The sequence below is a fragment of the Rhea pennata genome, chromosome 5 (genome assembly GCF_028389875.1).
Source record: "Rhea pennata isolate bPtePen1 chromosome 5, bPtePen1.pri, whole genome shotgun sequence".
NCBI classification, from domain to species: domain Eukaryota; kingdom Metazoa; phylum Chordata; class Aves; order Rheiformes; family Rheidae; genus Rhea; species Rhea pennata.
In genome coordinates this window covers 50,264,988-50,290,997 of record NC_084667.1, presented here as the reverse complement: position 1 = coordinate 50,290,997, position 26,010 = coordinate 50,264,988, and positions in this window count along the sequence as shown.

Below are 26,010 nucleotides of genomic sequence, written 5' to 3'. Positions count from 1 at the left end.
TTCAGGGTAGTATATATCAAGCCACGTGGATGACCTTTTTGTAATGTAACTGGCCAGTGGGTTAGGAGTTATTCTGAAAATCACAAGGAACTGAGAGTCACAGGTACAGTCACAGTGATGCCCAAAGGCTCCCACTATAGTGCTCAGGTGACACAGGTTCAGGTGAACTTAAATTCCATAGATATGTTCCTATTTGGTAGGTGAAACTACCCATGGAAATAACTCTTTGTTATTGACCATATGGCATTTGGGACAACTAAACACCTGCTTCGGAGGTGACAACTATCCATTGCCTATTGCCTGCTTTTGGTTGGGAATTAAAAAAACATACAAGCCTCACACAAGGAAAGTTGAAGCCTTTCCTGTCAGAAAAGGGAAAAGGAAAGAAAAGGGAAAAACAAACAAACAAACAAACAAATAGAACTGTAAAAGCTTCAGGAGGGCAATGAGATTTCTTTGCATTGTTTCTATGTTTTACTCAATGACTTTAATAATCATTTCCTTTCAGGGAAGCATTCTACCCAAAGATATGGACATGACTGCTTCCTGCGCTTATACTTTGGACTGATGTCATTTATGCTGAACAATGGGATGCTGTTAAGAGGTTATGCTGCAAATGTCCCTACTCAACACCACTCTTGAGCTGGTTGGAGAAAAGCCAGTAGGAAGTAAGAAGTATAACTGAATGTGGATTTAAGATAGGGATCTCCTGCATCCTAGGAGTGGTGAATCTGAGTCATTCATTTGTGAGCTGAGCACTGTTATCTGCTGCCCTGAAAGAGAAATTGAGCTGTTGAAGGGCAGGAGAATCTTTTGTCTCATGAAGAAAGTGACACTTCTGAAAACTTATGAAGTGGATGCCCAACTCCCAAAGAGAAACGGGATTTAAAGTGATTTCCTTTCTTTTAAGCCATTTAGCATCTTGGTCAGCACTGCTTGTTTTAGATTGCATTCTGAGGCACCTCAGTTGTACAGGTATTTTACTTCTATTATTATTACTGTCTCTGCTCTAGTCAAGAATGACTTTAACTGAAATAAAATCTCCACTGAAATCATCAGAAATATCCTGGTGCTGAACTAGACAATGGTGTCTATATCACATTTATCAAGTTCATTACTCCAAGATGATGTTCCTTCTCTAGCTAAACACCCAAATATATGTGCGATACTGTTGTCCTAATACTTCAAGTCAAATGTATGTTTAAGTGCACTGCTGGATTGATTCCAGAGCCTGTAAATGGAAATTTCAAGATGAAAATGCTACAGAAGTGCAAAGGATTATGACCACTTCCACTGAACAAGTCGATTTCATTCCATTTGTTAACGTGTTTATATGTGTGTAATTTTTAATGTGTGGTTTGCCCTGTTTATCTTAACCATTTAATAGAAATACTCCTATAGTAAGGGCACAGTAGACTAAAAATCAGCATTTTAAATATTATTTAAAGTTCATGCAGTTTGAAGCCACACATTTCAAAAAAATATATATAATTATAATAAAACCATTCCTTAATAATGTTTGTCTGCTCCCAGTATACCCAATAACTCACCTTTGTTATTTACAATCTATTGTTAAGATGTCCATTCATCCATCACCATTTATTTTACACATTGCCATTTATTTTACAACTGCTGATTGTACATTATTTTGCATAGCTGCACACAGCTAAATTTTACCTTCAGATTCTGTGTCTTAACTTTAACAGTCATTCATGACCTTTTTTACTATCATACGTGAGTCTTTGCTTGTAATTGCATGTATATACATATGGCAACATGAATGTTTTTTCAGTTCTTACATATTACATTAGGCTTACAAAATGTCCTTTGGTTTCTCTGCAATACAGTCATTTTATTTTCTTCTTTAAATGCAGCTGAAGCAGATTTGTAAGCAGCCCTGGAACAAAGATGTGCTGTGGAATAAGAATGGTAATAATATTTTTCATTTAGATAAAGCTAGTCAAAGTGCTCAAAGTGCCTCCCAAGCTATTTCTTGTAATGTAGTGCTGAACTGCAGCTGCCTCGAAGCTATGTGCTCAAACAACATGGTTGGCAAGCAGTGGAGGCTAATGTTAGAAATGCCATATACTTACCTAAATACCTTCAAAGTTGTTTTAATACCTTCTATTGTACAGTTTCTTGGGGGAGAGGGGCTTAGTAATATTCAAGTGAATTCATAAAAGGTAACCTAACAATATTTTTGTAACTTTTTTTCTCCCACTCTTTAGAAAACTTTTAATTCTCCTTTCAAAATGGAATAATTTAAAAACTAAAAGTCTACACATTGAAATACTTTCTTTTAAAAAATCTACAGACTGCAGGATTAATATATATTGAGAAAATAAAAATCATAGGGAAGTGCAAATGATGTTATAGTTTGAGGAGAAAAGATATCAATCTGACGGTACTGAGAATTAAAATACTTTTTATCCCCCAGTTAGGCCATGTGTTTAACAGCTTCTGATTGTCTCTTTTTATGTCTGATGTCGGAGGTCATACTTCCGGAATACTTCGTATAATAGCAGTATAATGACCTTGAATGTACGTCAGGAAATTTCTTTTATAGTTGAGTCATTTGTTTTTAGGTTTTCATTTTTCTAAGGCAGTTAATCATCTCTGCGATTTTTCATGAGTTGCTTTGATCAATAGAAAAAAAAAACAAACAAAGACCCAACAAACAAACAAACAAACAAACAAACAAAAACTGCCTCCAGAAATGAGGCAGTTGAACTGAGACCTTGAGTAACAACTAACAGATCCTATAAAATCATGGCCTGATTTGGATATGTCTGGATGGATTTGGGAGAGCCGTTAGGTAAGGTAAAACTGTATGAAGTGGATAATTTGAAGAATGAATATTTATTCTATTTATTCTATAGGAAAGGGGAGAAAATATATCATAAATAAGTGCTGGAGTTTGACTGAGATGCACACTCTCAAAATCAGTGAGTGTCTTTTCTTCCAGGACTTTCCTTCCAGCTCACTCTCTAAACTACGAGAGTGGTAAGATCAACTGGGAAGCAGGTATAATAAAGGACTCGTGCACCTTTAATGGAATTTAGGTGAAATTAAGACACCTAAATCTGATCTCTAATTAAAAATTCTTCAGTCTTAACCTAAGAAGCTCCTTGGGATTCGTCTTCCCAAATGTAGCGTTTTTGTCTGTATTAGTTAGATAGGTTCTCTTTACAGACAGTTGAAAGAACCAGATATTTCTCGAACACAATTTATTTCATCATAAACCTGATGGTCAATCAGGTGAATTGAAACAGGTTAATTAGGTGATCAACTTGGTGGTTGATCAGGTGTGATTGAACTCCAGAGAGGTCCATTTCTCTTCCCTGATTATAAAAGGAGCCTAAATGCCTCAGTTTAGGGGAGATGAGTTCTGTCCCTTGGGTGCTTGCAGCAAAGTGCAGTCCCACAGCTAGCTCTTGGCTAGCTGCTTTGTTTTTTTTTTCTGGTGCAGTTTCTAACAGTTCTGGAAACAGGGCTGCCATGTTAGTGCAGTCTCCTTAGCAGGGCTACTTAGGCACTACCCCCTTTCTCTTGCTGAATTTCTGTATTTGGAGTGACTTTTTTTGACACTGCCTTAGTCCTGCATGGAACTGCAATGCTAATGTAGAAAAAAACCTCCAAATTTTCCTTGCAGGCTCCCCAGATGCTGGAAGCTGTGCTGCAGTTAATGCTGGAGTTCTTTACGCTTCTGGTTTGCAGGTTAAAATCCAGAGCACTGGTGTAGGCTTTCAGGCTTCTTTTACAAGGAGACTTAGGCACCAAAACAATTTTCATGCCAAGTATGCTACCAGGGAGTCAAAAGTGACCTGTATGCCAAACTTCGAATACAAAGATATAATTAAGTTTTGGGGTAAATGTTGAAAAGAAGCTCTAAAAGTTATAGAACTAGTATCTGTTAAAATACAGAACAAGTGCACAAAAGCCATTCAGGGACCTGCAGAGCACATGCCCAGAAACCATGTCAGAAGAAACACGACAATCCATCTACCCCAGGACAGCAGTTGTACAGGCAACAAATGCCACTGAAAAAACTGCAGGGTCAGAAAGGAACAGCTGCACAAAAAAACGAATCAAGAAGGACATTAGCTTATTTTGGAAGTGTTGAAAATTCATAAAATGAAGGTATTTCAGATAAACTAGTTAGAACTCAAAAAATTGACATTTTCTTCCTGATGGCCCTCTGGTAAGGTTCTGATTCTTCAGCATATACAGTCTAGATCAGAATCCAACCTCCAAAATTGCCTTATTCAAGCTGAAAAACATAGTAAGTTATCCATCTTTAAAGTCATTTTGTAAAACAAATGGTAAAGTCTGGGTTGGATTTTTCATCCTTTAAGTTGTTTATAAATTGAGTAATGAAATTCAGTCTACGACAGACTACTATCTAAAACTGCATTGTAGGGAAAATTCCTAATAGTGCAAAAAGCCAGAACAAGGTCTTTTTAAATATATTTTCCTCCTTAATATATTTTCCTCTTAAGTCTGCTTGAAAAGTATAAGTAGAAATTTTAAGGTCATAGGTTTTGGACAGTACCTTTCACTGTTTTTTTTTTTTTTTTTTTTTTTTTTTTTTTCCCCTCAGCCTCCTTCAAGAACATATCTTACCCTACTTTTTCAAAGTGTTTATTCAAAAACTAGTATAAAATATGTTTCCAAATTAAAAAGAGAGTTTAACACTATTGCCCACCTGAGTAACTCAGGCCTGTTTTTCCAAAGTTCAGTTGGCAAATGAGCAACATGCAAAACATGACATTAACAACATGCTTTGGCCTGGAAAAAAACAACAGATATACTTGTAAGTCATTTTTTAAAATTTTCTCAGCAACAGGAAAAATCTAAATATTTTGCAATACAGCAATACTGTGGTTGACCAGATAATTGGGGAGGAATAAAATAAGATACAACACAGAGTCTAAGATATAATTAGTAGATGGATTCATATATAAGGAATTAAAGTTAAATCTGTTTCCCTTGGAAAAGTCTAAGTAAGTATGCAGTCATCATTTATTAATACTTACAAAATAAAGCCTGGTAAATCCACAATAGCTGTTGCAAAATCTTGTCTTTCAGGCTTGGTTTTTATAGGTTCAAATTTGCCTGCTTTTTCCAACTAGATTAGGTAGTATAATAAAACATATTACCTCTCCAAACAAATCTTGACAGTTTTAATATAAATCATTACAAGGTAGAGAGGCCACTCTTCCTTTCTCTTCACAAATGTTTAATGTTGTCTTTGGTTTTCATTTGAATTTGTCTGATTTCATTTTATAATTACTAGTTCCTGTTAGCTTTTTCTCTCTTGGTGGAAGTACATTTTCATTGCCATTAAGTTCTCTTTTAAGATTATTTTTGAAAATTAACACCGATTTTGCCATTTATGTCTTTGGTCTTCAAAATAATTTGTGACTCTTGTACTCTGCCTTTCATTTTTGAATATTTTAAAAAAAGACACTGACAGCAAATCTTTTCCAAAGTCATTAGCCACTGGTTAATTCCCAACTTCCTTATGTTTCTATATAAGAATTTCAGAAACTTTTTTGCCATAACATTTTAATTGGAGCTGATTGTCTGTTACTACCCCTAATGCCTTTTCAGGCCTCATGTAGGTATATAGAGGAACGTATCAGTGGCATGAGCTCCTTGTTAGAGGTGCACAGCTTTGCAATTTTAATAACTCAGGGCTGCTTGATGATCCCACTCTGTATTACAAGCCTGTCCCTCACTGTTCTCTACCACTCTAGTCATATGTCACTCACTAATTTTTTTCAGCAGCAATTTCATATTTATTTCTGGATCAGGGATAGAACAATATTGAATACCGTCAGACTGAATGCCAGCTCCCCTGAAACCAGTCTCATTCAGTGATTATTCTTCATTGATAGCTAGTTTGGGGGATTCATCAGCTTTTAATCTACTTAATGTATATTTTATTGATATAATATAAAGCTAATTTTAAAAAAATCTGAATGTCATATGGTTCAGGTTAAAAATCGTAGAAAAAATTAAACATATTCAGTCTGCAATGTTGTCTTTAACAGCTAAACATGTAATGAGTAGCTTTAACAGCTGAGCATGTGATCCCATCAAAGAATTAAATCACGTTTGTCTGACAAGTTTATTTTCAATAAAACCATTTGGACTGGCATTAATTATATCCCTATCTTTTCAGTCTTCATTAATTTGTTACTGTATTACTTCTTCTATTATTTTTGCCCAGATGGATATCAGGCTAACCAGCCTGTAAGTGCCCTGGCTATCCTGCTTGCCCTTTCTGCATCGTGGCATCTCAGCACTGCTGCTTTATTCTTCTGGAATATTCTAAACATTCCGTGAATATTAAATACTAGAATCACTGGGGGAGCTTTTTAGGCTGGATCTGATGTTTATGCTTAGCAGCTATTTAGAAACCTCTTCAGTTTCTAGTAAGCTGGAATAAACAACATAACCCTCTTAAGGGTAAGTACAATATCCAATTTTTTCATAAAGTGCAGCTATATTTATTAAACATATCTACCAGCTGTGCATGAAATTGTAACAATTTTACAATTTCCATTTAGTTCAGCTACAACAATGTAAGGATTTTTTTTTCTGTTCTACTTTAAGAAAACAGTTTCTCTTAGTGGTTATCTTCAGTGACTTCTTTAGTTTTTTTTTTTTTTTATCAACTTTCTGAACTTCATAACTTCTAACATATTTTGCCTCCTTTTTTGTACTTTCACCATTAATTTCTTATGACTGTCTTTGTAGCATCATTACATCAAGTTTAGCTTTTACCTAGAGCTTTTCTCTTTTCCTATTCAGTAAGTCTCATTAGCTGTGGGCAGAGCACAGAAACACGCAGAATGTCTGATTTCTGTTGCAGCTGGAACAAGATTCAGTGATGCTATTTCGTCCTCAACAAGTTTCAAAGTCAGCGTATGAACGACTGGCTCTGGAGAGTCCTCACCTTTAATATAGGCATATTATGAATGGGCAAGAGTCTGGCCCTTTTTGTCATTGTGTTTCTTTGCCTTGAGCGTGTACAGTGTGGATCTGTAACTCTGACTATCTGCTTCTGAAATATCATTAACAAAGAGCTAAGCCCTGGACAAAGAAGTATCAAGATGTGTTCTGGAAAACATGAAGTCTCTCAAATTTTCTAACCCTGTAGTTTATTAAAAGGTTTTTGTCACTCTTGGCTGACTATGTCATAAACTTTCTTGTTATGTAAAAACAATTAAAAATCTCTTCTTAACGTGCCTAAATAGTGTAAGGATTTAATTCAAATCTGATTTTGCATCTGATTTGCATATAATTTCCTCTAAAATCTGGAATTTGAGATTCTCTGATGTTCCAAATGCTCGTGATTAAATTTTTCTCTGCCAAAGTCTTCCTCTGGGTTCAAAGGACTAGAATTTTATTCTCAGAAATTTAATTTCTCTTTCATCCATTCTTTCCTGCATGATCTTGGTTTATGAATGCCTCTGGCCAAGTCAGCATTTGTCACATAAAAATAAAATAAATACAAAAACTATGTTATCAATGTTGCTAATTAAGGCGTTCCTTTATTTTCATCTCATTTTCAGAGCTTTCCTCTATATCACTCATTATATTTGAATGGCCCTAGAACTATTATCAAAGATCCACACTTTCAACAGAATGTAGGTGCTTATTATGGTAGGGAAACTGGCAAAGCTGATACAGAATTGATCTTCCTTATCTTCACTGAACAGTTTAAGTTTTGTAGACCCTGGGGTAATTTCAAGAAAGAGTTAAAATCAGTTTAAAATGAAATATCAAATGGATTGTTCATTTGAACGGGAAAACTAAATTGCAGTTTTACAGTAGAACAGCTGTGAAAAAGAAAAATAAATGGACCTTCAAAAAACCACCAATAACTGCATCTCAGATCAGTTCATGTTAAAACAGTTATTTTCCTTACTAGAAACCTCTGATTCCATTTGAAGAAAAGATATGCCGCAAACTAAATCTGTCTATTTATTTATTTATTTATTTATTCATGTTTTTTAATAATGGAAAGGCTAGAAATTGCTTCTGAACTATGACATTTTCAATTTTATACTTCTGGCACACATTATCAAGGAGAATACTTCATGCACTGAAATATTCATCTTTTTTTTCATGCTTTAAACTTTCTCACCTTTGTTTACTGCTAGTCCATTTAAGTATATTCATATGTATATACAACCGCACATATATATGCATTCTCATTTATATGTATACAGTAAAAGTATTCCAGACAGATTAAGACAATTTCTCAGGCCCTGACACATAATCTACCGGGTCACGAGTCTCTGACCTCTATAGCTTAGCTGCGTTCTACTGCATCTATAATGCCATGTTACAAGCTAATTTATTTTTCTATACTGACTTAGGGACTCATCGAACATAGCAACAAATCTTTTAAATCTAAAATTCTTATTTGTAACTGTAATAATTTCCATTAACATATCCCCTTTCATTCAGGTAGATTCTAAAGCTCTTTACAAATTACATTTAGCAGAACACTCAGTCACTGGTGAGAGAAATGTTTCAGCCTTCGCCCAGCATCTGAACTCTGCAGTGAGTTAAAGTGGTGAAAATTAGTTCATCAAGCTGAAAATGCTTTTTGAACATAGATATTTAGTTAATGAAGGAGGCATTTGGTTCAAACAGCAGCAGTTATATCCCTATGCCTTAACAAGAGTTCTGTAGAAATTCCAAATGTCCAAGAAGTCACTTGGGATAAAAACATGTCCTGTCAGATTGGCCATCTCTCATTATAAATGAGAATCTGTCCATCGGAATTGCCATCAGCTCTTATGAATGAATCTAACTTTCTTTATGTTTTCATTCATGGTCTAACCAGGTGTGATGCTGCTTGGCCTTTGAGATCTGGTGGAGGTACGGGCCAAAAAAAACTTGAAAGCATGTTTTGACTTAGTTTGTATCTTTGACAAGTTTAAAATCTTATAGATGGCATGTATTCCTACTGATGTCATGTACCAAGGGAATAGTCACAAATACTTGTTTTCACCCAGGCCAAGTTCTCTAGCCTCTTCTAGAAGGTAGACTCTGGTCACTCAGATTAGATTTCCGCTATGAATCTCCCATTAGAGGGGCTAGTCCTCAGTGTAGTCTCAGGAATGCTTGCCACATTAGCTAGTATATTAGCTATATATATTGCCTATTATTATAAGCAAATTTATTTATGAATAAAAGGTAATACTAATAAAGATTATCACAAAACAGAACATTTTCTTCTGCTCAGTGCTGCATCAAAATTAGCTAATAGCTTGTTATTCTATTAATTTCTGCCTTCAGAGGTAGGTTTTATAGAATATACATTATCAAATAAAAAGCTTAGTGGTCTTAGAAAAGAGAGAAATGGGGATGTAGAAAAGCACTACTGCACTATCACAGTAGGTACTAAACATGGAGAAAGGTTAATGTAGCCTTTCCCTCAGAAAATTTACTCATCAGCATCTTGAAGTTACCAGAAAAACAACAAAATTTAGGCTTACTCAAAGTTCAGAAAAGCTAACACTGAATGACTATGGGAGAAAATAAAATAAAAGTAGTTTTTAAATGTTGTCAATTTGTAACAGGAGACCAGTTATAGAACAATGCACATGAAGAATAGGCAAGTACTTGGTCAAGGTGTACAGGACAATTCCCTCCCATGACTGGAAGCTGTACAGCCATCAGTTACTAACTGGAATTTCTTCAGTGAATGAATAAGGCAGACTTTTCCTGACTTGGATATCATAAGCCTTACCAAAAGAGAAGGTGCCTATAACTATGAGTTTTAATGATTATTTCATTAAATATCTCTGCAACATCTCTGGAAATAGAGACTGAAAGGACTCTTTATCTCCTAGTGATGGTTCCTCCAGCTCAGCATTTAGGCATTATGAAAAAGTATAAAGTTTATTTTTCAGTTCTGTCAGTAAAAGGAGATGTGGTCTTTGTGATGATGATCTTTGCATTTGTTACACCTCTAAATTTGCTACATGTGGAATAACAACCTCCCCGTCATTAACATCCATAAAAATTAGTGGGAGATAGGAAGTTAGACAAAGCGGATAGCAGAAATGAGCTTTTTGTAGAAGGAATGATGGCACAGGCTGTTTTGCACTGGAAATGCTCTGTGGAACAGATTAAGAAGTCCTGAAACAGCAAGGATAATCATATCGATTTGGAAAGAATGTCTGGTTAATTTTTCACAAGGCGTAGATTCCTCAAAAATCAATAACTTTCTGCTGTATCTTTATTCTTCAAAATAAACTGTGTCTGTCTAAGAAACTTGATTCTTAGGCTCAATTAGATTCATAAAACATTCACAGGCATACACAGCACAAAAGAAATGCAAGCTTTCCCAAGCAGCGGTGAGCATTTAACCCCAAGGTAGGACACAGTGAATTATTCTTCCTTGATATGTTGTCCTTGGACAGATGTGATTCATTTTTCTTTCTTTAGTGCTATAATTTTCTTTGTTTTCCTTGGCACTACAAAGGCATCTACTCAGAGATTCTTTTAAAGGTTTAGCTGTACCCCATGAATATTACTCTATTATATTTTTCATTTTTAAAGCTTATGAGAGAAAGTATACTCTTACAAATGGTACAAGTCAGGATGTACATGGCGTTCCAGCTACAATAGCCTGGCAAATGCTTATTGAAGAAAAGATAACACAGCTGGAAGAACAACAAAAGGAAGAAATGGAGAAAGACCAATGTAAAGTCAGTGAATTTTAACTATAGGAGACTGGGGTAGATTTCACCTTGAATCATATGCCATGAAACCTAGTGAGGTTATGTTAGGTACTAAATTAATCTTTCTGAATCTGATTTATCTCCTTTGGTTACAGAGAGCCTAGGGAAAAAAAGCTCTTGATATAAGCACCTGAATTTGCATGTCTGTAACTAGACTGTGTAAATACCTTTCCTCTTTCTTAGGAAAGATGCTGGCTCTGACTACATGGCCATATTATACAACTCTTAATCTCAGTTACAATTTTCAGGTATAATAAATTGCCTCTACATCATACAGTTTATCAGGTGATAAGCCAGCCTCCAAGCAGATTTTATGTCATGCCAGGTGGACATAAAATGTAATCAGTACTTAGATCCTGAGCAGGAGCCTCCTCAGCTAGTAGGAAAGCCTGTAGCCAAGAGCTGCAAACTATGTAAGAGCCTTCTCTAATCCTATGAAAGTCAGTCAGGCAGTAGTTACTGCCATTCCTCTTCTTAAAGGCAGTGAATTAAATGACTTGTGAACGGCACTCCTCACTCCTTCTTAATCTGCCTGCCCCTTCCACTTCAGGGTCTATTACAAGCAATGAGTGAAAATTCTGGCAGATAGCACAATTTCACACCAACTAAATCCATTTTCTGCAACAATTTTTATAGTATTTTTTTTCTCAGAACTTGTTATTTAAATATTTGCAGATACTTGTACATATTTGATTTCTTCTGCTTTTAAAAGGCTGTCAGCAAGGTCTGTAAACAATTTGCTGTGGCAAAAGGGAGGGAAGGAGAAGAAACTATTTAGTATTAGAATAACAAACTCTCATCTGGATACTTAATAGTATAAGAAAAGGCCAGGATGCAAACCTATGGTAGTGCGTTTGTCACCTTGAGCAATTATTGATAGTCACACCTGCACAGACACAGACGTGTTCTTTTGAGCAGATGCAAGACATGTTATAACATATTTTGGAGCTTAATAGTGAATTCAACAGTCCACGTAACTGGAGTGAACTCAGGGAATGATAAAACAATTCTAAACTTAAAACAGATATATATATTTTTTTCATCGCAGAATCAATGAGGGAAAGGGTATAAAAACCTGGAGGTCCTCTCAAAACTTTTTATCCTAAAATGCTTTTTGATGAAACACCTATAGCAGTGCAGTCAGGTACCTTTACTAGCAGAGACTATTGTGGTCACAGGAATTTCATTTGTTTTAGGTAAATGGCCACACTGTTGGTCACAAGGTACAAAAAATCCTGAAGGCCCAAACTATATAGTTTTATCTTCTTTTATTGATTTGGTATAGAACAATCTAAGTATTTTTTACAAAACAAATAAGGTAACACACAAGATAAAACAAAAAATGCCATTAATTTCAATTTCCCTTAATATTACTTTTTCTCTTCTGGATGTGGGTCCTTCAAATTTTACTTGAAAAATTCTAATGACTTAAAAAATTATCTGTGGAATTGAGAGTTATAGTGATAATGTTTATTGCCTTCAATATTTGCAATTATCCTACTTCAGTAATATCCCAAAGATAAACTGTAATAGGTTAGGAGCAGCAGCGTGGTATAAGCACTGAAATGTGTCAGTATCTAACTGAAGTAACTGCAACCAGCTAGATTCTGTAAGACTGCAAAAATTACTTGAAGTCTTACAATATTATATTTTCTTATGAGCTATCTGGTATTGCCTAGATCTGATCATACTAAAGTTACGTTGGGAAAAAGCCTTTTCACAATTAGGTGGTGCAGCATTTCAACTCACATTCATGCACAACACAGTAAACTGACTTTGATAGTTTGACATGCTGTCACTAGAGAAAAGTCTTCCCACAGAGGAACCATCCTGATACATTTTTACTTTGTGATGCAGGAGCTGAAATTCCATGACAGCTTATAATTATGATACAAATTCTAATTCTAATTGTGATACTTCTAATTCTTATACAAATGTAGATTATTGAACTGATTGCAAGAATAATCCTTTGCATTCCTACTTACTAAAGGAATAATGATGGAAACAGCTTGATATAAAGGTACCAAATCGCCTGTGAAATAACAGGAGGTCCTAGTGATCTAACTCATCCCAAACGAAAAGTCACTGACCTCACTGAATATGTACTAAGGATGAAATTATCCCTGGAAATAAAAGTGCCTCAAATCTTACTTTAAGTCTCTAAATGGAAAGAAGAGAAGGCCAGTCAGAATCTACAAAGCTTCCCAAGGTTTAATGTCAAATCCATAAGCTTTCTGTGGATTTGGGGAAAGCACATATATCAATCTGAGGTTACCTGAAAGAGAACCCACCTTTTTGCCCTTTGATGCCTTCAGCTGCATTTTATTCTTAGAGCAAAATTCATGTTACTCTAAGGTTATATTATGAAGAATTTGTAGAGATCTACTGGGAATAATGAGTCACAGTATGGTATTTTTATTACTATGTATGTATATGTCTATACTTCTTTAAAGTATCATTTAAAATCTCTCGCTGTATGAAAGATTATGCCTCAGAATTTCAAATAAAAGAGGAAAATGTATCTTTGAACTCTAATTGTTCATAACCATTATCATTGAACAAAGACAAAGCTAGTTTTTAAACCATGTTCCTTAATAACAATAGGAACAAAATAACAAATGATGAATGCATAAGCAAAATGCCAATGACTTGAAGATTAAGGCTTTTTCTTCATGCAAAACATCTCACAGCTGGTACTTAGTGGAAGCATGCTCAGTGTGTAGCTTTGTTGCCAAGGAAAATGTTTCATTTTAACAGCTGTTTCTCTTTATCAGGTGTTTTCTTCAGAGAATATTTTGGTTTTAACTGCATAAAAACCAAAAAAGTTTCCTTTAATAGCCTTTCTCAATTCATCCTCTGCCTCCCTCAAATAAATTGCCCTTATTTTCTTTTCTGGAAGAATGTATTGGACGTAGAAAGGACATGGAAAAGATCAACTTCTGTTGCTGATGGCAAAACTCAGCAAGTATCAGCACATGCAGGACTTGGAAATCAATAGTCCCTTTCCTCCTCTTCCATCCTTCCTCCCAGTGCCTTCCCCTTCCCATCTCCATTACAAATCTGCTATAGTACTGTTGCTGTAGCTCTGATGTCTTGCTTGTCTTGCAAAAGCAAAAAGATTCATTATTTGAATGCTCTCCAAGTTGTAACTAGTGACGCTTTAGAGAGTAGTGGCTGAGGCTGGAACTTGACAAGCTTCCTCCCAAAATAATCTAGCCAGTGCTCCAGCTTTACAGCTGGGGGGACAACAGAGCTACAGTTTGCAGAGTACTCACAGTTGTATTGGCTCTATTGAGGCCAGTGCTAAAAGTTGATTATTTTTCATAGGGACACTAACTCACCCTGAGTTTATGATCATGTAATAAAGCTCTCCAAACTGTTTTTTTCTTTTTCTGCAACAGAGACGCGATCTCTCAAGCCTTCTGAAACTTTTTGTTTAAAAAAACCAACAGTGTTGTTCTGTGGAATTCATCATATAGGAGGTGTTCCTCCTTGCAATATACGTGATATATTAAGGCTTCTGCAAGTATTTGCAGCTGGAGTTACCTAGTTAGACCCTTCTGCATGTTGACCGGCATAGCAACTCCAGATGGGAAATCACAGTAGCAGAAATTTGAACAACTCTCCCTGTTTTCCCACTATCCCCCATTCAAGCCAAAAATAATGTTTTAGCTGACAGCATACACTAGACCAGAGTCAGAGAAGGACATTCAGTGCTTCGCTTACAGAGTTTTTACCAGTAGAGCTTTTCTGGAGCCCCTGAGAAATCCTTTAGGAGCAAAAAGGCCCAGCAATTACTGCCCAGTGACACTGAGCAGGTAACATACCACAGGCAGTATTACAGTGCTGCTCTTGTTGCCAGCTTTGGGTTTTAACTTTTTTGTTGCTTGTAGCTGCAAGCAATGTCAAAGGGTCTCCTAGGCAACATGGTACCAGTGACATCTGAGGGACCAGCTTAGAGGCGGCTGCTTTAAAGCATTCAGACACTGGAAATTCCTATAGTTACATTAATAAATGGATTAACTCTATCATTTAGAAGATCCCAGATGCTGTGAGAATTAATGTAGTTGTAAAGGACAACACTATGAATGAATATCTGAAGAACAATAGAAACAACCCATGAGGGTGAAGGAACTAGTACCAGATGATTAAACTTGAACTAAATGCCGAAACAGAACAAAGGAAAAATATCTTCAAAAAACACTTTGTGACTTATAAGGCACTGATCAAGAATACTTCCCTAAAAATACTTGGCATTATTGCTTGTGATAAATCAAGCTGGTCCTCATGTTCATGAGCCTCAGCTTTACAAAGCTTCCCCAACAAATATTGAAAGAATTCCACAACTGTATTAGTGCAATATTATTATTGCAATATTTCTAAAATGTGGCTCACTCTCATTTTTATTACACTTCTAGATCAGGACGAGTGAAAAGTACAGTCTTTGAATGATTTGCAGCACCCAGCTTTGTAGGAGATAAGCTATCATGGGCTCCTGATGTTCAGATATACATTAATTTATTATACGTAATAACTATACCGACGAAAATGGTGTTCATGAAGTTAAGGTTTGAATATTAGCTTTATTGTGCAAACAGAGGTCATACAGAGTTCTCAATAGCCCCTTTCAGTGCACCTTAAGCTGTACTTAATCCCCTGGCTATTATAGGCCTACAGTCTTCACACATTGCTCTGCCAACATGCATCAATCCTGGTCTGTGAAGTGTCCATTGTTATTCTTGTTCCACTTCTCTCTTTAGTAGGAAAATGGCTGTCATTCTTAACGGTATAGTGAAATCTGTAATGCGAATAAACTGCACATTGGGGATCAGATTGAACCCATTTAAACAATTTTCACTATGGGTCCTAATGTAGGATTTGAGCACTAATCTCCTGAGATAAAGGGCATACAGCCGATTTACCACTTAAATCCCCATTTTTTAGCTTTGATTTCATTATTTATTTTCTCTGTAACTTCCATCTGTTTCCCAAACCCCTAAGCATAGAGTGTCTTGGCAGCATAACTGCATTCAAAGGCACTGTGTCTGGCTGATAGCTCTGAACTGTTCAGCCCATACCTCTTTAACTGACTGGGCTGGAATTAATCTACCATTTGTGGCACAGATTATGTTGATATGAAATAGACTATTATACAGTAGGAACATAGAATTAAAAACCTTGTGTAAAGGGCACAATGCTCACTAGCTTTCTCTTGATTTTTTTCAAGCAGGAATTATGATCAAGAGCTAATTTCAAGCTGAGTTAAGTTTCACTAAGATTGAATAAAACTTTCTATTAGTTCAATTACTAAACACCAAAGAGTGAGATGACATTCAAAGAATGGCAATTTGTTTGGAGTAATTTTTAGATCACTGAGGTTCTTATTAAAACAGTTGGTGAGACTTACCGATATACAGTCAAGAAAACCTCTGAGCCTTGTGCCCCACTTTACAATGATCCGTTTGCTACTTAAAGCTGAGAGCTTTGATTTTCATTACTTCTCATTAATAGGATGGATGGAAGAATATAGATATTATGTGGGAGGTTTTCGCATCACCATATTCTTTTGTCTGTGTATGAATTAGAAGATTTTAAATATTTGGAATATCTAAATTAAAGAGGTAATTAAAAGAGTTTTTTTATTCTTTCTTTTTTCTTTCTTTTTTTTTTTTTTTATATAAATAGTTGAAGTCTAACAAGGAATTCAGTGACGTCACATATCCTTAAGGGATACTAAGTGTGAAGAGCAAACACCTCTGGAGACAGGTTGTGAAATATTACGTAAACTATGGTCTCCTGAAACAGTGGACATAAACTGTTTTGATGGTTCACTGAAAAATGTTTCAGTGGCTATTTGGTATAAGAAATACTATTTTCCTCCCTTATATTTGTCTTGGATGGAACATGTAAGGACTGGGAAATTAATTTTGTTGGTTGGGATATATTGTGAGAAGAAAGTAAAGAGGAGAAAAAGGTATAGCAAGGGAATTGCAGTTTCTCTCTGTGTCAAGAGACACGATATGATCCATTTAGATTTGACATGTTACCATCAAATCTTTCCAGAGGTCCGCAACAGTATTGTCTCATTGTCAACGAAGATCAGAATTGATATAAAATATAGCATACAGTTACAGGGAAAAATAACATGTAATTGCTAGACTGAGTTGATCTTTCTTCTTCTGAGGTATAAGTAACATAATTAGAATTTTGATTCTTACTGTAAACAAAGCAACTGATAGTCAAAAGTTGCTAATCTTTCATCAATAGTACTTTAATTACTTTCATACTTTCACAGGTTGCAACAAACCACAACTCCTTCCAATCATTAGATGAATTAAGAAGCAAAGATGCTACTAGAGAAAGATGAATATATTATGTACATCTAAATTCTTATTGTGAAAAAGCTCATATTCTTAGTTATGGATCTGCTGGAGAGATGCTCCTAATATATTCATATTTATTTATATATTTAAAATATTTCTATATTTCTACAGGATATTTCTAAATATTCGATTTCTATGAATTCTATTTCTCATGAATATAATTGTTAGAAGCTCTCTAGTTTATTTAGCTACATAAACATTAAAGACACAAGAGGCAGCAAGGTAAGCTTCTTTATATTGCCTGCCATACAACTCACTCTTCCCCAGGATACATCTGTACATCTTAGAGGAATCCCATGGGTTAAGGTCCTAGAAGGAAGGGGGGTCCAAGAGAGCTGGCTCATATTCAGGCATCACTTTCTCCAAGCTCAAGAGCAGCGCATCCCAAGAAGAAAGAAGTAAAGGGGGCAGGAGACCTGCATGGATGAGCAAGGAGCTCCTGGAAAAACTCAAACAGAGTGAGAAAGTACACAGATTTGGGAAGAGGGGACAGGCCACTTGGGAATAATATAAAAATGTTGCCATAGTATGCAGGGATGCAACAAAGAAGGTTAAGGCCCATTTGGAATTAAATCAGGCAAGAGATGTCAAGGACAACAAGAAGGGCTTCTTCAAATACATCAGTAGGAAGAGGAAGACTAGGGAAAATGTAAGCCTGCTGCAGAATGGGGTGGGGGCCTTGGTGACAAAGGATACAGAGAAGGTAGTGTTACTGAATGCCTTCTTTGCTTCAGTCCTCACTGATAAAAGCAGCCGTAAGGAATCCCAGAGCCTGGAGATAAGACAAAAAGTCTGAAGAAAGGAAGACTTTCCTTTGGTTGGGAAGGATTAGGTGAGAGATCTTTTAGGTAAATCTGACCTCCACAAATCCATGCACCCACGAGTACTGAGGGAACTAGTGAATGTTGTTGCTAGGCCACTCTCCATCATCTTTGAAAGGTCATGGAAAACCGGAGAGGTGCCTGAGGACTGGAAGAAAGCCAACATCACTCCTGTCTTCAAAAAGGGCAAGAAGGAGGACCCAGGCAACTACAGGACAGTCAGCTTCACCTCCATCCCTGGAAAGGTGATGGAACAGCTCATTCTGGATGTCATCTCCAAGCATATGGAGGAAAAGAAAGTGATTAGAAATAGGCAGCAAGGATTCTTGAGGGGGAAATCCTGCTTCACCAATCTGATAGACTTCTATGATGGAATGACTGGCTGGGGAGATGAGGGGAGGGCAGTGGATGTTGTGTACCTTGACTTCAGCAAGGCTTTGGACACTGCCTCCCGTAACATCCTCCTAGGTAAGTTCAGAAAGTGCAGGCTAGATGAGTGGACAGTGAGGTGGATTGAGAACTGCCTGAAAGGCAGAGCTCAGAGGGTTGTCATCAGTGGTGTGGAGTCTAGCTCGAGGTCTGTGGCTAGTGGAATTCCCCAGAGCTCTGTACTGGCTTCAGTCTTGTTCAATTTCTTCATCAATGACCTGGATGAAGGGACCGGGTGCTTCCTCAGCAAGTTTCCTGATGATACCAAGGTGGGAGGAGTGGCTGATACACCTGAGGGCTGCGCTGTCATTCAGAGAGACCTGGTCAGGCTGGAGAGCTGGGCAGAGAGGAACTCCTGAGGTTCAACAAGGGCAAGTGCAGAGTCCTGCACCTAGGGAGGAATAACTCCATGCACTAGTACAGATTGGGGGCTGACCTGCTGGAAAGCAACTCTGCAGAGAAGGACCTGGGAATGCTTGTGGATGACAAACTGACTATGAGCCAGCAATGTGCCCTTATAGCCAGGAAGGCCAACAGTATCCTGGGGTGCATTAGGAAGAGTGTTGCCAGCATGTCGAGGGAGGTGATCCTGCCACTCCACTCAGGCCTGCTGAGGCCTCATCTGGAGTCCTGTGCCCTGTTCTGGGCATGGAACTACTGGAAAGAGTCTAGCATAGGGCTATGAAGATGTCTGGAGACATCTGCCCTATGAGGAACAGCTGTGAAAGCTGGGTCTGTTTAGCCTGGAGAAGAGAAGACTGAGAAGGGATCATATCAATGTATATAAATATCTTATGGCATGTGTTAAGGGGATGCGGCCAAACTCTTTTCAGTTTTGCGATATGACAGGACAAGAGGCAACAGGCACAAATTGAGACATAGGAAGTTCCACCTGAATATACAGAAGAACTTCTTGGCTGTAGAGTGACAGAACACTGGAACAGGTTGCCCAAAGAGGTTGTGGAGTCTCCTTCTCTGGAGGTATTCAAAACTCACCTGGATGCAGTCCTGTCTATGTGATGATCTCCAGAGGTCCCTTCCAAACTCTACCATTCTGTGATTCTGTGATTCTGTGACCTTTTTTATGGAAAGTCAATGAATGAGAGCAGACCAAGAGTAATAACGAGAGTCTCAGAAAGATAGAAAAAAGCAAATAAAAAATTATAAAGTCCTTAGGCAGGAATAGATGCAAGGGAAGATCCAAGAGAGAGGCCTAAACACAAGTCTAGAATTAATTCTGAGAAGATACCATTCTTAAAAATACACATCAGAATTTAGGGAGTGAGAAACATTTGGAGACTGAAAATGCAAATAGATTATTTGAGATAGCTGGAAAGGCTTTAACTCTGAAGTTATTATCGTAACTGTGTTATATCAAGGCTTCATTCTGGACAGTCACTGCAATTGAGTTGATTAATGGGAAAAGGGAAAACTGTAGAAGGGACAATTGCAGAATCTAAACTACCTGTACACCAAATATGCAATTTACATCGATATTTTTTGGCACAGATTCTTATGTTCTTTTTACTGAACTGATGCAAAGTAGGGTAACTCTGAGGACCAGAAATTTTTAGGAGGAACTGAAGTTAATGAATTTAGGATAGTAGTTAGAAGTGGTTTCCAGTCACAAGAGAAAGAAAGCTCCTAACAGTCTTCCAATAAGAATCTGAAGTGAGAACAAACCTTCCCCCAAACCATCTGTAAGCAGTGCAATATGGCATTATGAATTACATGTATAAAGTCTTAAGAAATAATTGCCTGCTTTTATGGGAATTAGATTCACTGATATTGGAAGTTCTTTCTAGTCTTAGATTCCATGTCTGCCCTTTTAATCACAACGTCGGGAAAGGTGCTCACATTCTCCATCCTTCTCCTCTGAGACTGCAACTAAACATATCTTCATTATGTGATCATCTGACCCCTACCTATTGGACTGGGTTTTTATGTGTTTATCTTTTTATTTGTGCATTGGTAGTGGTCTTCTTGTGAATTCCATTTTTCACATATGGTTTCTATGTTTTTCACCCCAAAGTAGAATTTAAATTTAATTAAGAATTTAATTAATTTAGCTTAGGATCAAGCTTCTAAGTATACATATACTGAGTAGATTCAGAATTAAACATAAGAAATTTTTTCATCCTTATTTTAACATAAGGTATTATGACATCAAGGTGGCACACGGCTAATCTAGAAACTTTATTGTACAGCTAGGTGTATTTTAACCAACTCTGAAACACGTAAGTAATTTGATGTGATAGAATGGTTGCATGTAGTAGCACTGGTATGTCATGTTGGTAGAACAGTAGCAGCTAAGTAAATATGAATACTTAATGGAGTATACTGCTAAAGCATTGTATATCAAATTAATGGCCCTATTTATAACTTGCCTTAAATTTTCCATTGTTTTGTTTTAAGACTAGAGGCTTTTTTTCAAATTGATATGAAGTGTTCCTTTTTCTTTCACCTTCCTACATCAGTCCTGAGATTAAGCACCACATTTTGAACTAGTATAAATTGGTATTGCCCTACTGAATGCAAGAAAGCAATTCCTATTTACGCTAACTGAAGATCTGTCCAAACAGAATGAAGAACCAGATCCCTAAAGAAAAGTATGTACTTAGCTTCTCTGGCTACAGTGATAGCTGGGCATCTGAGAACATTTTAGGATTTAGGAAGAGATGGCTGATTTATACAACTAATTTCTGTAAGCAGTGGTGAAATCTTATTAGGAAATATATCCTTGTAGAATCATACATAGGCTGTGAGGGTGAAAAAGACAGGGGGTTAGCAATTATAAATCAGTTGCTTTTATATATTGACTATAAAAGGAAAAAGAAAATCCTTCAGTTTAAAGAAGAATGTTTATGCTTAGTATTCTTATTCTGAATTTAAATAGTCATGTATAGCAGCAGTACAATTTAGTACTTCATTGTATTATACTATTAAGGCACTGTTTTCTCCTATTTACAAAGGTCTAGGTATCAGCATTGGAAACAATATCACAGGATATAATAATGACTAAGAACATTTCACAAATAATAAAAAGCATACAAAGAAGACAGTTTGGGGCACTTACTTGACTTCAGATAGTTTCTTATTTCAGATGACAAATTTACTGAATAATCAAAACTAGGTTACAGGCACTTAATGACGGACTGCAGCCCCAGGGTCATTTATCCATAATCAAACAATGTGACCTTTGCATAAACTTGAAATTTGACAGCCGCAATGACTGCAGATCAGCTTACTGCATCACTGTACCACAGTGACAGATGTTTGCAATTGTACTTGTTCCACCACCTCTCTCTAATGAGGTGGAATTGTCTTGAGGGAGAAGCAAAAAGCCAACTTAATTTAAGGATAGAAAAAGTGTTTGTTTGAACGAATTAAGAGAAGATAGACAAAGCAGACCATATGAGATCTCTAAATAAGGCAAACCTCTAGGGATGATTCAGCTTGACTCTGTCTTTCACAAAGCTTACAAAAAAAAAAAACAGAGCTGCCAAAAATACATAATAATATGAATTAGTATATCTATTGATGTTTTGGCTGTTTCATCTCAATCAATATTAACTTAATATTAAGTCAATGTAAATCTAACTGTTATTCTCAAATGTGTTTCAGAGCCACCCCCCTGCAATGAAGGATGCTTTCATTTTACGCTTCACATAGCACAAAGGGATGCATTTGCATTATACCTTCCTCATTTCACCTCACCTCCCAATGTTGTTATCATTTTGATGACTTTTTCCCCTGCTCCCAGTGATACAAAGCCCGTAATTGTGCTCACACACCAGAAGGGGGGAAATACATCAAGTTAACAGCAAGTTTGTTACTGATTTTTAAGAAAGGAAAAGAGTGGGTAAAAAGAAACAGAAAAAAGGAAAAAAAAAGAAGGAAAACCTTCTTAAAATAATTCCATTAACATTTTTTTTTATTTTACAGTTCTGAAAAGGTTGTTTAATCAAAAAATGATATGCTGCATGGTGTAGTAAAATATCTGTTTATAGAGTTGCATTCTAATACAATTTAACTGCAGTGCTTTAGTTTTATATTTCTTTTCCCCCCCTTACTGGTAACTCTCCTCCAATAGTCTCTGTTAATGTTTTAGGGCTAACTGAGAACCAGATTCATTACTGTATGTATCTTCTTACTTAGATTTCTTACCAAGCTGTAAACCCGTTTTTCATTTTTATGGATGTTAAAAAAAAAATAACACAATGATTTCTTGGTTTGAAAAACACAGAACAGCAGCAGCAACAAAGGCATCTAAGATAACTGGACTCCAAAAACAAGCCAAGTGTTTTTCCAAGCCTTCTAAATCTAATAGCCTTTACTAGTCGAGACTTTTTGTTTGCTAAAGAGGATAACCCTGCAAGGTGAATTTAGTGGGTGCCTTAAATTCCACGCAGTAGCATTTCACATAAGCAGATCTCTGAGGACTAGAAATTCCATGTGAAGCTTTTCTGTACTCAGAAAATGGAATTTTCTGTATGGAAAAAATGGAATTTTTCTGTACTCCTGCAATTTCCGGGTGGGAATTTGTTGATGGCATTTTTTTAAAGAATATCAAAAATCAAACCTACTTTTGGGAAAGAGAAGGTATTGATAACTGTTTTAAGTCAAAAAACTGTTGACATTCTTTAGGAACTTTTTGTCTAAGTTTGGAATGCCCTTTCACCAAAAGGTCTGTATAACTCCTTCTTACCTGTAAAAGCACATCTGTTTAAAATATACACATACACACATACACACAAACACTTACAAATCTATAATGTCGCAGTTAACTTGCTTCAGGATTCCTTTATATTTGGTGTTCTGATACTTACTTAAGATAGAAAAAGTTACAAAATATAAGATCTAATGGCTAAGATCTTCTGAACCCTGGATTAGTATTAACAGTCGCAGGCTACCATGTGAAAGCTGTAACACTAAGAACGTACCCTCTGTGTCTCCTCCACCTCTTCACAATGACAAAAACTCTCCTTGATACTTCATACTCTTGTATACTGACTATCTTTAATATACAGGAGCAAAGAATTAAAAGTTTAATATGCCTCAGAAAATAACACTGTTGTAGCCTTCTGAAACAGCAAAGACACTAATTTAAATTGCCATAATTATCCTAGGAATTTACCTCCTTTTACAAAGAAAGGCAAAGAGGATCCAATTTCACTGCCAGAGGGAAGAGGGTGGGATAGGACATTTTCCTGACTACAAATCAAGAAATGGGTCTAAAACTAACACAACATTAGTTTAATATAAGTGAGTTTAATGGTAATATAATCCTAACATAGTAAGCAAAGTGTACCAGTCAATCTAGCTGAGACTTCTCAGATACACAGAATTATCTTATCTATGGACAGATTGGGATTTCTGAAGCATCTGTAAGTTTTGTGAGAAAGGAAAAACATTTCTTGCACTTCTCCTGCTCATTCACAAAAAATAGCCTTCTCAAAGAACAAGAAGTCATCAAGAACACCAGTTCCTTCTTTTAGTGTCAAAACAGACTCTTTCTTCCAGTAACTCATAATTCAATGCATTGATGAAACAGTTCCAATGCTTTTGATTTGATATGTGTGTCAAGCTTTAACCGATCACTTATAAACCAAAGCTATGATTGTTAAAAAAAAAATGCATTCCCATCTGTCTTTAAATTGTTTGAATGTTACCGTGCTCAGCTTAAGAATAATACAGCAGTTCTACACAACATGCATTAAACTACCAGCCGATAATAATATATAAATACAAGTTTGACTCGTTTGGTCTCTTTGAAGATATGTTCAGCAAGACAGATCAAAGGATGAAACTTTTCCTGAAGTTTACAACTCTAATTTCAATTGAACTACTTGAGGCAATTATGATCCAATGACAACAGTAAGCAGAGAAGGTCCCACGGCCACATAGAATACTGTTATTCTTGAGGAGAGTTTTAACTTTCTTCAAATTTGAGGGCAACAAGTCGCTCAAAGTCCATATTCTTTCTCAGCAGCTTGATCTAATCAGCACTTTAGACTTTTGGATGCTGATACGTCAAAAAAAAAAAAAAAAAAAAAAAAAAAAAAAAAAGGCCTCTCTTGTCTCTTGGCTCAAGGTGCTCATCAGCCATCTGGAACTGCTTCCTGAGTCTCATCCATTATGTAAATGACATGTAGTATTCGTTCTGTTTCATCTGCTGGTACTAATACATTAATGTGGATGGTGCAGCTTGAGCCCCTAGGAAGGAATTGGCCTCACATCACTCACTGGCTTGTAATCACATCCCATTACTCTTAATGGCCCAGTGGCATTTAAGGTCACTTGATCCTTAATACACCAGATTTCTGTGATGTCAGTAAAATGGTAGCTACCCCTCCTCATTTCCCTATCTTCCTTTTTCTATCCCCTAGAAATTACTATGTTTCAGGCCATTGGATACCTCATTTGTTCTGTGAAACTAATTCCTTCTTTTACCTTCATACCTTTTTACTGTTTGGGAGTACAATAGCTGTGAAGTTCTTTCTCTAGCCTAAAGCTAATCAGGAGCAAAGTAAGATTTAAAATATCAGGGAATTTCTTAACTGAATTAGTAAAGATACTCAGGCAGGAGCTGAAAAACAATTCTGTTCGACGTTTCATCCGTCTTTGATTTTTGGTGTGTCATGTGAGACAAACTCAGCCTGATAGTATCATAATAAACAAATTGTAAATAATTCTTATTCATTGAAGTGAGCAAGTTGAAATCAATGTGTAAATAAACATGGCTTTGACCTTGAAATGTGTAGTTTGAAAGTGCTACAAACCCAGTCAGTCAGATTTATAACTGCAAAGTACCACACAGGATTGAGCCCTGTCAAAACAGGATATCAGATTTTATTCACAATAGTGAATATTCCAGTCCAGTTCTCTTTACCTTTTAAATGAAAACTCACTACATTTCAAGCATTTAAAATGCTTGCTCAATATTACAAATCACCTATCATGTAAAAGAGGAAAGAAAAGTACAAAGCTCAAATAAAATCTTCAATTTAGCATGGACAGTTTAAATATGATCTTCCTGTATTGAAAAAGTGCTTGCCAAATTTAGAGCGGAAATGAAGTTTATATGCAATGTAAGTTTTGAGCAAGTTTTATACAACAAACTATCTGAACTAGAAAATGTAACCAAATTGGTTTTGTCAGTTATGGAAATGCATTGCAATCAATCAAGAAGAGTAAAACATGCAGCAGTATAGAATGAGATAAACATGCATGTAAATAAGAAATAATCACATAACACTGTTTAATTTTGATCCTGCAAATTTTTCTTGCTCAAGTAATCCTTGACTTCTTGAACCATCCCAGGAACAGGGAGAATTACTTAAAAGAGATAGGGACAGCAGGATGGTGTTCCAACAGGTATCCATTGGTATGGTGATGGTATCCAGATGGTAGGCTGGATTAAATAGAACATCTCAATTCATAATTTTAACATTATATGAGGCTGTAGAATAACACATTTTTAATAAAAATAAACATGATAATTTAAAAAGTGAAGGAACTAACTGGATCTAGTCCATGCTGAGGCTGATTCATCATAGTTTAACTGCAAATGATCAGATAATACGTGCAATCTAGGATTAGGAC